The sequence below is a fragment of the Schistocerca gregaria genome, chromosome 2, assembly GCF_023897955.1.
Source record: "Schistocerca gregaria isolate iqSchGreg1 chromosome 2, iqSchGreg1.2, whole genome shotgun sequence".
NCBI lineage: Eukaryota > Metazoa > Arthropoda > Insecta > Orthoptera > Acrididae > Schistocerca > Schistocerca gregaria.
The window spans coordinates 236,924,226-236,938,414 of NC_064921.1; the positions used below are offsets into that span (position 1 = coordinate 236,924,226).

The following is a 14,189-nucleotide window of genomic DNA, read 5'->3' on the forward strand; positions in this document are numbered from 1 at the left end:
AAGACCACAACAACAACATTTCTTCTGCTTGACCAAGCATGCTTTAAAATAAACATAAAGCAAAACATGGGGCTAACGTTTGGATGTGCATATGGGATACGGAATAAGATGCATTGTCTTTACTAACTAAATGGCCGGGTTTAAGCACGTGTATAATATGTGACATTATCTATACACGGTTTTTTCCTCGCACTCCTAGCGCTACATGCGCGCGTTTGCTGCGTGATGCCGAAGTTGCCTCGGCGCGCGTTTTGGATAACGCCGTTTTTCCATACACGGTATACGTGAATCATGGCGGTTCACGTGCAACTTAAAATCTTAGCCGTTTCGGGCTATTGACCCCGAAAGCCGCCAATAATCAAGCCCTTTGGTATGTCAGATAAATTGCTCCCTTTCGGCATTACGGAACGACTGCACTTTTTCCGCGTCTCCCCGAAACTCTCTATAGGCTCTTCCCTGCTAGTGCTGCCACCTGCAGTCTGCGAGTGGTTTTGCACGTTGACGTCGAACATAGGCGCTGGTCACATTAGTATGACTGGACCGTGTAAGAGAGTGTACTAAGTAAAATGTAGTTTAAAAGGAGAGAGTACGTATCATAAAATAACTTACATAATAGAAAACAAACAATAAATTTTATCATAAAATGAAATGATCGTGCGACATTGTTTTAACTCATTTTGTTCTATATTGTTTGTTGCCTTTGTTTGGGCCGGACGTCCCACGGTACTCTTTCAAGTTCATTGTTGATCAGTTCAATGTTCTTTTTATTCCAGAAGACAGCTAACCCTCTGCCCGCACACGCTGAGCTACTGTGCCGGCGCATTGTCCGGAGAAGTTCGGCCGCCGAGTTGAAAGTCTTATTTCAGGTGACACTACATTGGCCGAGTAGATTGTCGGTGGTGATGAGATGAAAGATGAGGACAACACAAGAGCCTGTGCACCAGCAGAGAAAATCTCCAACCCGGCCGGGGTCGAACCCGGGCCCGCTGTTTTGTAGTCAAACACTACCCAAGTAAGCAAGCAGACTATGTTAAAGTGAATATACGTAACCATATTTCGAGTTAGTGCAAAGTAAAGGGAAAGGTAAAGTGTGTGGCGCAGACCTGTGACAGGAATGTTGGTCTGACTGCAGGTAGAGTGCAGCATTTCTAAGCGCGGTGGACCCATTGTCTGCCGCGTTTTAGCCCTGGAAAGATTCCCGGCATCATTTTCGTAGCAGGTTGAATGGACCTGAGGCCATGATGGGGGGAGTGAAACGAGATAAAATCCACGCCGCTGTCCAAAACTGAACACGGAACCTCCAGGGTCGAAGTAAACTGCTCTACCCGCAGCACAATCACGGACTTTCCATAACAAAGCATCGTAAGAGAGGGAAAAGCGTGACATAAATGTTAAAACAACTAGACCCAGAGGCATACGTGTATGTAAGAGCGCATATTGTGGAATGTTATGTCGACCGTTGGTGACACTCTTATTTCGGCTGGATGATGTTTACATTGCTGGCCATTTGCGCAGCGGCTCAATGTGGCACAGTACGTCACTCCGGGCGTACGGAGTGTTTCCCTTGGACGACGGATCTTGGGGCGCAGGTAATTTTTAATGAGCACAGGAATACTGGGAGCAAGTTCCACAAGTTTTTAATGAGCGAAAATTTCTCTGAGTGCAGTTTTCATACATCTGAATCGTCAGGCTGGCAGGCATACAACTGCTCCCCACTCTCTAGGAAGGTCAACACGTAGGTTAAGATCAACAATCGAGATGACCATAACATCTCCTTATTGTCAAGTTAAGTCCTTTGTTAAAGCCATATTCAGATTTTTTGAGCCCCTTATGGTTGGTGCTGGCGGCTCCACAGTTTTTCACGTGACGCTTCGAGGGGACAGCGTACGATCTTGGTATTAAGTGAAGAACCAAGGAGCCGCCAGCACCATCCATAAGGGGCCCAAAAAATTCTGAGGATGACTTTAACATAGGCCGAAACCGATCAATAAGCAGATGTTATGGCGATCTCGACTATTGATTTTAACCTAAGACAATGTTGTCTAAATTTATGAAAGTGAACACTACTCAAAGCTGTCGACACTGATACACAAGTGTCCAATGCACGGGCACTTCTTAGCAACTTTTCAACGATGTTCCGTACAACTGCATCCGCGTGTTCAGTGAGTGGAGAATGAATCACTTTGCCTATGTAGAGGCTCTGATCTCTCTCATATTATTCTCACGGTCTGTACGCCAGATACACGACGATGATTGCGCAACTTGTAAAACGGCTTCTTCAAATATCGACTGCCTAAATTTACCAAACAGCGTTTCGCCAGAAAAAATTGTTGTGTTAGATTGCACTCACAGGAGCACGGCCCTTTCACAGAACCCATCCCACAAAATCGTCTTGGGTTTCATACCACAGATTTGACATTTTTATCCCTTCTTTGTACGTTGCTATAGACATACGTAGGGGAAGTACGGGTAACGTGGCCAGGGTCGCAAAGAGGCCACTGTATTTTTTGTCGCCTTGAGCAGTGCTGCTGCTAACCGTAAAGTGGTTAGTAAGTTTGACAGACGTAGCTTGTTCCGTTATATTTCAATAAAAAGTTTTCTGGTTTCTAGTCTTTTGATATAATGAAAATCATTTACATTATTCCTGCCACGTCACTGAAACGTAAAGTTTTACAGTATCAGTGTTTCACCAACGTCTTTTGTCTTAGAAAATCCTCATGGTTCCATTTGGTTTGATACTTCCATCTGCGAACTACTAACGTTGCCACGGCTTCGAACCAGGAAAAACAACTATACTGCTCAAAATGGTTCGAAGAAGAAGAGATGCAGTATGAGGTAAAATCACCATGGGAAGATAATAGTACATGTTCAATGAAGGGCAAGAACAATAAATTCTTGCGTCTTTCAAACAAAAAAGTGATTTAACGGATTTACAGTGAGGAATTACGAAGATAGCACTCCACTTGGCAGAGAATAGCAAAGTAACAACACTTTGTTTTATCAAAGAGTCGCACGTGGCAGGCAAAGGCTGCGCGTCTCCATCGATAGCCAGAGGCTTTTAAGACGCTTTTCATACTCCTTGGAATAGTTCATCCTGATCATGAGGTTTATAACGAAACCGTCGAGAGTTCAATCCAAGAACAGCAAAAGTGTGCTCTTAAAGGAGGACAACAAGTTGCTGGCATTAGTTCAGTCGAAGGAGGTTTGCGATCCACTTTCAAATTATACAGTAAATGTCTGCACTAGCCATTTCACCCCGTTACACTGGGAAACGTGGCCGCAGTGTAGAGCTTTAGGAAAATGATTATAGATTCATTAATGGCTCAAATGGCTCTGAGCACTATGGGACTTAACATCTGAGGTCATCAGTCCCGTAGAACTTAGAACTACTTAAACCTAAGGACATCACACACACCCATGCCCGAGGCACGGTTCGAACCTGCGACCGTAGCGGTCGCGGGGATCCAGACTGAAGCGCCTAGGGCCGCTCGGCCACAGTAGTTAGTGTGATACATTATAATATGTAGGTTCAAAATACGTTATCGGCTGTCTTCTATCAGTAACCATGGTTTGGTGAAAATTGTGTGCCTTAGCGGCCACTTCACCCCACCTTCCCCTACATGGCGGTTAGTCAATACAAGTGAGCGGCATCAACCGAAGCGAACGCAACATGCGGTAAGCGCAACAGCGGCTGCGGCTTATAACACGGGCAGCAGTCGTGTAAACATGAATACATTGCCACGCGGACACCACCCAGGCGCGCTTGCAGAGGGACCAAATGGAACGCAAGAGGCGGCAACCCACCAAAACTGCTGTAAAAAAAGTGACTTCTAACTGGCAAAGTTAAATTTTTTGAATGTTTTCACTTTTCGATAAAGTAATGCAAATTTTACGATGGTAATCGGGACTATATAAAATAAAATACGATCTAAGATAACTACGCAGGAAAATGCAGTTGCTCAGGAATATTTAAAATAAAATCTGCAGTGTGTATAAGTTTTACATAGGACAGATAGGTCTTAATTTCCGTACTATTCGCGCTACACGGAGACGGAGTAGGAGCAGAAAATCGAAAACATTGCTACTATACACCCTCTAATCCGATCTGAATAGTGCCCCGCGGAATATGCAGTGGTCAAAATAAATGTTACAAATAAATGTGACGAAACTTCAATGCTGAACGTTGTGATCCAGAAATGCGTTATGATAGCAGTACAACGGGTTTTTTGTAATGTAATTCTAGCAGAAACAGTCATTATCTCTACCGTGACGGAGAAGTATGTGCGATCTACGGCACTGTATCACTTGTAAATATTACAGTACTTGTGATGTGTGTCATCACAATAGTTGCTCAGGATGTTTCGGACAACAAAGACGTACGTCAGAGGCTGCGTACAGGCACTCTAAAGCAGCAGGGAATGAGAAAGGCGGATATCGCAGCGAATGTTGCTGCGAGTCGTAGTGATGTCTCTCGAATCTGGAACAAGTTGCAAGCGATAGGATCAGTTGACGATTGTTTCAGAAGTGACATCTTAAGAGCAATACCTATGCATCTACGTATAACACCAAGCAGGAACCCTCAACACAATGCCACACGTCTATGGCGGCACCTCCAAACAGCAACGGGAGTGCAGATCTCAATGTAAGCGAAAAAAAGCAAGCAAGCGCAGATATCCACTCACCCTGTCCGCCAAATCATTTATCTGTATAGAGAACATCAGCGGTGCTATCACACGTCCCTGGAACACTCCTGACGGTTCCCTTCTCTCTGATGAACACTCACCGTCGAGGAGAACATACGTCTTCGAGCAACTGACATATCTGTGAACTTATGCCATATGCTCGTACCTTCGTTAACAGCCTGCAGTAGGGCACCGTGTCTAATGGTTTCCGGAAATATACAGGTTGGTCTACTGATAGTGGCCGGGCCAAATATCTCCCGAAATAAGCATAAAACGAAAAAACTACAAAGAACGAAACTCGTCTACCTTGAAGGGGGAAACCACATGGCACTATGATGGGTCCGATACATGGCGCTCTCATAATTCAAACGGAAATCAACTGCCTTTTAAAAAAAATAGAAACCCCCATTTTATTACTTATTCGTGTAGTACGTAAAGAAATATGAATCTTCTAGTTGGACTACTTGTTTCGCTTTGTGAGAGATGCGCTGTAATAGTCGCAAACGTGTAAGTACATGGTATCACGTAACATTCTGCCAGTGTGGACGGTATTTGCTTCGTGATACATTACCCGTGTTGAAATGGACCGTTTATCAATTGCAGAAAAGATCGAAATAGTGTTTATGTATGGCTATTGTGATAAAAATGCCCAAGGGGCGTGTGATATGTATTGCTGCTCGGTGTCCTGGACGACATCATCCAAGTGTCCGGACCGTTCGCCGGATAGTTACGTTATTTAAGGAAACAGGAAGTGTTCAGCCACATATGAAACGTCAACTACGTCCCGCAACAAATGATGATGCCCAAGTAGGTGTTTTAGCTGCTGTCGCCGGTAACCCGCACGTCAGTAGCAGACAAATTGCGCGAAAATCGGGAATCTCAAAAACGTCGGTGTTGAGAATGGTACATCAAAATCGATTGCACCCGTACCATATTTCTGTGCACCAGGAATTGCATGGCGAAGACTTTGAACGTCGTGTACAGTTATGCCCATGCGCACAAAAGAAATTACGGGACGATGACAGATTTTCTGAACGCGTTCCATTTAGCGACGAAGTGTCATTCACCAACAGCGATATCGTAAACCGGCATAATATGTACTATTGGGCAACGGAAAATCCACAATGGCTGCGACAAGTGGAACATCAGCGACCTTGGCGGGTTAATGTATGGTGCCGCATTATGGTAGGAAGGATAATGGACCCCCATTTTATCGATGATAATCTAAGTGGTGCAATGTATGCTGGTTTCCTACGTAATGTTCTAAAGATGTTACTACAAAATGTTTCACTGCATGACAGAATGGTGATGTACTTCCAACATGATGGATGTCCGGCATATAGCTCGCGTGCGGTTGAAGCGGTATTGAATAGCATATTTCATGACAGATGGATTGGTCGTCGGAGCACAATACCATGGCCTGCACGTTCACCGGATCTGACGTCCCCGGTTTTCTTTCTTGGGGAAAGTTGAAGGATATTTGCTATCGTGATCCACCGACAACGCCTATCAACATGCGTCAGCGCGTTGTCAATGCATGTGCGATCATTACGGAAGGCGGACTACTCGCTGTTGAGAGGATGTCGTTACACGTATTGCCAAATGCATTGAGGTTGATGGACACCATTTTGAGCATTTATTGCATTAATGTGGTATTTACAGGTAATCACGCTGTAACAGCATGCGTTCTCAGAAATGATAAGTTCACAAAGCTACATGTATCACATTGGAACAACCGAAATAAAATGTTCAAATGTACCTACTTCTGTATTTTAATTTGAAAACCCAACCTGTTACCAACTGTTAGTCTAAAATTGTGAGCCATATATATGCGACTATTACAGCGCTATCTATCTATGACAAAGCGAAAAAAGTGGTCCAACTAAAACATTCATATTTCTTTAGGTACTACAAGAATATGTAATAAAAATGGGGGTTCCTATTGAAAAAGAAATGTAGCTGATATACGTTTGACCTATGGTAGCTCCATCTAGCGGGCCAACCATACCACCATCTTATTTCCCCCTTTAACCTAGACAAGTTTCGTTCTTTGTAGTTTTTTCGTCTGACGCTTATTTTGTGAGATATTTGGCCCGGTCACGATCAACGGACCACGCTGTAGAAATATGCAATCTGCCTGTTACCCTCCATCCATAGTTCCCAACATATCATGTGAGAAAAGGGCATGATGAATTTCGCACGAACGATACTTTCTAGTTCATGTTGATTCGTGGACACTGCTTGTGCTGGCACGTGACATGATGATTGGCATGAAGTATATGGACGACATCCTTGCTTGCATTCTGATTCCATTTGGTGAACATATTGCAGCGGGAATAACGTTGGTGGTCGGCAATGCACGCCCACACTGTCCCAATCTTCTGAACACTTTAACAGTACAGCATAGAAGCAGTCGAATGGAACGGACTTCATCAACTCCAGATCTCAGTGGTATAGAGTATGCGCAGTCCATGTTCAAACGAGCGGTTTGCAATCGTCCCGTCTCACCAGAACCTAACAGCGTGACATAGAGTGCGCTGTGGAGTATTGGGACATCAACCCCACAGGTCTGTCTGGACAGTTCAGCAGGAAGTATCCGTAGCAGCATTGATAAATGTCTCCACTTAGCCGGCCGGTGTGGCCGTGCGGTTCTAGGCGCTTCAGTCTGTAACCGCGTGACCGCTACGGTCGCAGGTTCGAATCGTGCCTCGGGCATGGATGTGTGTGTTGTCCTTAGGTTACTTAGGTTTAAGTAGTTCTAAGTTCTAGGGGACTGATTGAAAGGAATCCAAAAGAGACCTTTCATAAATTTAGAAGATAATTTTTGCCATAAATGACAACAGATTTAAGAAATTAACATGAAAGAAGTCCAACAGAGACCTTTCATGATGACCACTGATGTTAAGTCCCATAGTGCTCAGAGCCATTTGAACCATTTGTCTCCACTTATGAGGAGCAGCACTAATATCTTAAACAACGTATTAAACAAGATGACAGTGAGAAGAAATTGTAATCTTTGAAGTGGAATTTTTTGTACGGACTTGGTCTTTTCTTTATGTTTATTGCGCGGAAGCCCGTTTATCTTCTTTATTATTGTCTTCCTAGACTGTACCTGACACATCATAATGAGCTCTCTTTCCTATTATGTCCAGTACTGAGAATAAAACAATATGCAATATTTATTTCGTCTACTGTATATGTTCATGTAGATGTTGAATCTGCGCTCAGTTCCTTTCCGCGCGACGTCAACGACATTGCTTCGCCATATTTATAACATAGCATGTCAAGACCACGCGGTAGACGCAATAAAGTTGCAAATGGTTTTGTAGCCACTGGATGGGTGCTCTAAAAGTACTCCAAGAATTTTACTTTGCTGCGTAACGTATTCAGTTGTTGCTCATAATGCACTCTCGCTGCGACCTAGAATGCTCGTTATACTGCGCGCACAGGCAGCGGCAGAACTGCTTTCTGACTACGAGCGTCCCTTTCGAACTTTGCTCTTAAATTAAGACTTCAAGTGGCCGCCTCGTCTCGTGGCCGCCTCTACTCAACCCTCCCCTCCCCCTCCTCCTCCTCCTTCTCCTCACCCCCACCTCCACCCTCGCTCCCTCTCACCCTCCCTCCAACCAGCCCTGGTTCCCTCTGCCTGTCTATCGCGGTGTCTCTCGTTCTCTTCCCGACACAACTGTTATTTTAGCTTCTCGTGTCTCGTATTTCTTTGGAACGACGCTACGGACACGGAGCCGATTGTGGGAGCTCGCAACTTGCGGAACTTGTGTGTCTGCGCTGGAATGTAGGCGTCGTGGTGGTGGGGGCGAGGGAGGGGTAAGGCCAGCGGCGTCGGGTGGCGGAAGCGCCACTTGACCGAGGACACCGTTGTGCAAACGGATCTAGCTTTGTTGTCCTCGGACGGATTTTCTTTGTCCGTGTGGGGCCCGCAGAACGAACCGCCTCTTACGTAATTCGCAGCCTGATGCGTGGAAATTCCGTAAATCTGTACAATTGCATTGCATTAACCCTTACATGCAAATGTTGGAATAGGTGAGGCAATACTGATCCTACGACGTATCTTAGAAGAAAGATTAAGGAAAGGCAAACCTACGTTTCTAGCGTTTGTAGACTTATAGAAAGCTCTTGGCAATGTTGATTGGAATACTCTCTTTCAAATTCTGAAGGTGGCAGGGGTAAAATACAGGGAGCGAAAGGCAGAAAGCAGATAGCAGTTATAAGAGTCGAGGGGTATGAAAGGTAAGCAGTGGTTGGGAAGGGAGTGAGACAGGGTTGTTGCCTATCCTCGATGCTATTCAATCTGTATACTGAGCAAGCAATAAAGGAAACACAAGAAAAGTTCGGAGTAGGTATTAAGATCCATGGAGAAGAAATAAAAACTTTGAGGTTCCCCGATGACATTGTAATTCTGTCAGAGACAGCAAAGGTCGTGGAAGAGCATTTGAACGGAACGGACAGTGTCTTGAAAGGAGCCGAATTAAGTCGGGTGATGCAGAGGGAATGAGATTAGGAAATAAGACACTTAAAATAGTAAAGAAGTTTTGCTATTTGGGGAGCAAAATTACTGATGATGGTCAAAGTAGAGAGGATATAAAACGTAGACTGGCAAAGGCAAGGAAAGCGTTTCCGAAGAAGAAAAATTTGTTAACATCGAGTATAGATTTAAAAGTCAGGAAGTCGTTTCTGAAAGTATTTGTTTGGAGCGTAGCCATGAATGGAAGTGAAATGTAGACGATAAATAGTTGGGACAAGAAGAGAATAGAAGCTTTCGAAATGTGGCGCTACAGAAGAATGCTGACGATTAGATGGGTAGATCACATAACTAATGAAGAGGTATTGAATAGAATTGGGGAGAACATGAGCTGGTGCCACAACGTGACTAGAAGAAGGGATCGGTTGGTAGAGCATGTTCTAAGACATCGAGGGATCACCAATTTAGTATTGGAGGGCAGCGTGGAGGGTAAGAATCGTACAGGGATACCATAGATGAATACACTAAGCAGATTCAGAAGGATGTAGGATGAGATGAAGAAGCTTGCACAGGATAGAGTAGCATGGAGAGCTGTATCAAACCAGTCTCAGGACTGAAGACCACAATAACAACAACAACAACAACAACTCTTACAGTAACTTTCGGACGTATGTGTACCTCGCTCGTTATCAGAGAACCAGAGCGAGTTTGCTGCACAGTGCTGTTCTCTGTAGCCACTGGACGATAATTATTGAACTATATGAAATAAACATAAATTATAAGATTTTGTACATGACTACACGTTCAGAGACCGTAAATAGTTATAATTGAAAGAAAACAGCCCTCAGTCACTATATTTAACTAATTAACTGGGTTCCGGCACTGCTAAGAGTGTCTTCCTTAGAATTTAAATCAAAGAATGGTCTATGACATGGTCACAGAATTATGACTAAAAACGTATGATACAGAGTATAAGTACAGAATCATCGTGAAGGAATGGCAGTACTTCTATAAGATAATACATATGCCAAAAGGGCATTAGTCACAAAGATATTTGTGCCCTTATGGCACATTTATTATGCTGTAGTTGGCAGAAGAGCCAACATCGTGTTACTAGTGGAGGCCGAAATGCAAGCGGTTTAGCTCACGCAGGCTGGCGTGAGGAGGGAAGGACTATATTGACGTGAGGTTGGAACATGACAAGGAATTAGAAATCAGAAAGCGGGCGTAGCTAGTTTGATACTTACCTTTAATCCATTAATGATGAACGTCGCTCTTGACGGTGCATGATCCACAATATTATCAGTTCAGAATACATTGTTGAAGAATATGGCGCCTTCTTTCAATTGAAACACAAATTAGTTACAAATTGCGGCATGAACACACTTTATTCAACATGAAAAGGTCACTATCGGGTTTAGTTTATGAGATGTTCGACATGCCTGCCATCCTTGGCGATGACGTGGAGCAGACGAATAGCGAAATTCTCCATGACCCGCTTAAGTGTTAGAACACTATGTGCCGGGCCGATACTCGAACTCGGGACCTTTGCCTTTCGCGGGCAAGTGCTCTACCAACTGAGCTGCCCAAGCACGACTCACGCCCCGTCCTCACAGCTTTACTTCTGCCAGGCAAAGGCAACGGTCCCGAGTTCGAGTCTCGGCCCGGCACACAGTTTCAATCTGCCAGGGAGTTTCATATCAGCGCACACTCCGCTGCAGAGTGAAAATCTCATTCTGTTAGAACACTGGTGCTGTCTGAGACCTCCTGAATGGCTGTTTTCAGTTCAGTAATTGTTTTGAGGTTATTGTTGGACACCTTGTCTTTGATACAGACAAACAAAATGGAGTCGCTTGTGTTCTGATCCAGAGAATATGACGCCAATCGAGGCCCCTGCGAGTGGCTTCTAAGTTGTTCAGAGCCAAAATGCGGTCCCAATGTGCTCTTCCAGGACATCGAACACTCTCCTGCTTCGATGTGGTCGAGCTCCGTCTTGCATAAGCCACATCTTGTCAAAATCGAGGTCGCTTTGGATAATGGGGATGAAATCATCTTCCAAACCCGTTACTTACCGCTCGGTAGTCACCGTGCCGTCAAAGGATATCGCATCAGTTATACCGTCACCGGACATTGCACTAGACTGAGTCACCTGTTGAGGGTGAGGAGACTTCTCGATCGCGAAATGCGAATTCTCATTTCCCCAAATACCCCAATTTTGCTTTTTGACGAACCCATCCAAATGAAAGTGGGCTTCGTCACTAAACCTGTTCGACAATTCTGTTTACAATAGTTCCGGCGAAACACAGCTGCTGTACCATGGTACTGGGACATAATGGCTGATGGGTTGGAACTGTGTATGGGAAGAGATGCAAGTCTTCAACAGCAAGTGTCTCGGTGTCTCCCGGTAGATTCCCACCTATTGAGCAGCTCGTCTGATCGATGTCCTGGGGCTGGTTTGAAACACAGAGCGTATCCCGATGTTTTCAGGCCTTATCACCCTTTTGGACGACCGACATTGCCAACACTGTCATTACGAACACTACCCGTCCTCTCGAAGTTGCGAATCAAATTATTGATTGTTAGCACACTTGGACCGGTTGTCTTCAGTTTGAACTCTGCCGCAAACTTCCTTTGATGCGCAGTTGGCCTGACAGTTCAATAATTGTCACTCTATATTTCACTGATATAGGGAAGCCTGCTAATGGTCTTCAGAATTGTTACAATTACAGATTGCACCTGTAGCCTGCCCTGACTTTAAGTTTCATTGTTAATTCTCTGCTCCATTCTGTACTCGATCGGATTAGCTGGTGCCTGAAGATGGGCAGACCAAAGAACAGCTTTGCAAAGTGGGCAGCTGTCGCGACCGCTGGAGCTGCTGCAGCTGATATATCAGACGCCATAATTTAAATAAAAGCCTACAACGAACATAAAAAACGCCAGACACGTTCTTACAAAATACAAATGTTGGATAAGTTGTGTGTGGCGTCATTACAAAGAAGAGCAACGTTTGGAAACGAAATAAGACTGGATTTGGTACTCTTGGCCAGGAACAGCAGGTCTTAAGGAGAAATATATAGCGGACACGGTACATTTTGACGTACATAACAGTTCTTGTTACATAGGTATTGGTTCTAAGTAGCGCTGTCACCTGTTACCTCATTTTTCAATTTTTGCGGATTTGGTATCTTTTGGAAATGAGCTTCTAATACCTCCTAGGCCTTCTCGTGTTGAAGAGGGAAACTGCAGGAAGTAGTTTTTTGATACTCTTACTTCCTGCTACATCAGAAATTAATATAACCAGACATTAATGTCTGATTTTAAATTGCTTAATGGAGGCGCTATGGAAATTTACCCATTTCACTTCCCATTTTCCTTTCGTTCTATTCTTCGGATATTATATGTACTTCCAAACCGCAGTGTGCATACAAACTACGATTGAATGGCATGATTATACACTACTTCATTCTCGTGACTATGGTTATTGGGTACGTTATTAATGCAATACGAGGCGCGTTCAATTAGTGACGGAATTCTTGTAATTTTGAATGTTGTATTACTCCAATTCGCACATTTTTCCGTTATTCTGTTGGTAAAAATGACAAACACATCTCTACAGTGTTTGTTGTATAAGATATTTAGTCTGTTTTAAATTGTGTAACAGGTTAGCCGGCCGCGGTGGTCTCACGGTTCTAGGCGCGCAGTCCGGAACCGTGCGACTGCTACGGTCGCAGGTTCGAATCCTGCCTCGGGCATAGATGTGTGTTATGTCGTTACGTTGGTTACGTTTAAGTAGTTCTAAGTTCTAGGGAACTGATGACCACATCTGTTAAGTCCCATAGCGCTCAGAGCCATTCGAACCATTTTTTTTGAAAAAGGTTACTTGTATTTCGCTACTGAAGGCGATTATTAATTGAGTTTAAATATGGATCAGAAAATTTGTCTTAAATTTTGCCATTAGAACGAAATGAAGTGGAACAAAGCTCTCGAAACGTTAAATATTAGTACGTCTACTACGAATAAAAGAAAAGTTTACGATGGGAGAAGGCTACGAACGTAAGAAGCATGGTCGCCCCTGCACATCATTAACTGATGAAAGGCTGGAAAATATTGGAAGAAGTTATTGTGAACGATCACCGAATCACAATCAATCAAGTTGCTGCTGATGTTTCCATATCAGTTGGCTCATGCCATGATACTTTTTCCTATGTTTCAGGTATGAAACGCGTGGGAGCAAAATTCGTTCTTATGCATCACGATAACGGACCTACCCAACCTCCATATTCACCATACATGAACTCATGTGACTTCCGTCTGTTCTCAGAAATAAAGAGAGGGCCATCGTTTGACAACCAGACAAGCACAAACAAGATTAAAAATATATGATGATAGTAACTTTTCTCGAAAGAACAGATACCATTGATGACCTTGAAGCTTCTCTAGATTAAATGATAATTAATTGAAACCCTCAGCTGCCGACGCGTGTTGTTGACTAACCTTGATGGGAACAGCTGAAAATGTGTGCCTCGACCCGGGATCTCCTTCTTACATGACAGACGCTCTATCCAGCTGAGCCACCGAGGATCAAGATGAATAGCGCGACTGCAGGGACATCACGTGTGTAGATTGTGGACAGTTGGGGAATGTTGGTCTTACGGGAAGCGTGCAAAGGATAAGTCCTTGCAGTCGCGCTATTCATCTGTGTCCTCGGTGGCTCAGCTGGACAGAGCGTCTGCCATCTAAGCAGGTGATCCCGGGTTCGAGTCCCGGTCGGGGCACACATTTTCAGCTGTTGCCATCAAGTTACGTCAATAGTACCTGTCGGAAACTGAGGGTATCAATCAATTATCATTCAAGATTGAAAATACATCAGTGAGAGAGATAGAAGCCAACCCAAGAGTCAATATGCAGAAATGTTTCGGGATCGGAAAAAGTAGGACATAAGTGTATAAAATCTGGTGTACACTAATTACAAGGGTATTAAATATAATATTATTGTACACGATGTACAAGAACAAATAAATCACCCG

The 14,189-nt window shown here is 44.0% G+C and overlaps 1 protein-coding gene and 1 non-coding gene across 2 annotated transcripts in view; one reads left to right on the forward strand and one right to left on the reverse strand.

Moving 5' to 3' along the window:
* The window catches only part of LOC126336767 (suppressor of lurcher protein 1-like), a 4,187,167-nt gene that overhangs the window by 644,621 nt on the left and 3,528,357 nt on the right, over window positions 1–14,189 (reverse strand). The gene's annotated exons all lie outside the window — the stretch shown is intronic.
* Window positions 13,864–13,937, forward strand: Trnar-ucu (transfer RNA arginine (anticodon UCU)). Its single transcript has one exon. It is a non-coding gene; the product is annotated as a tRNA-Arg (tRNA).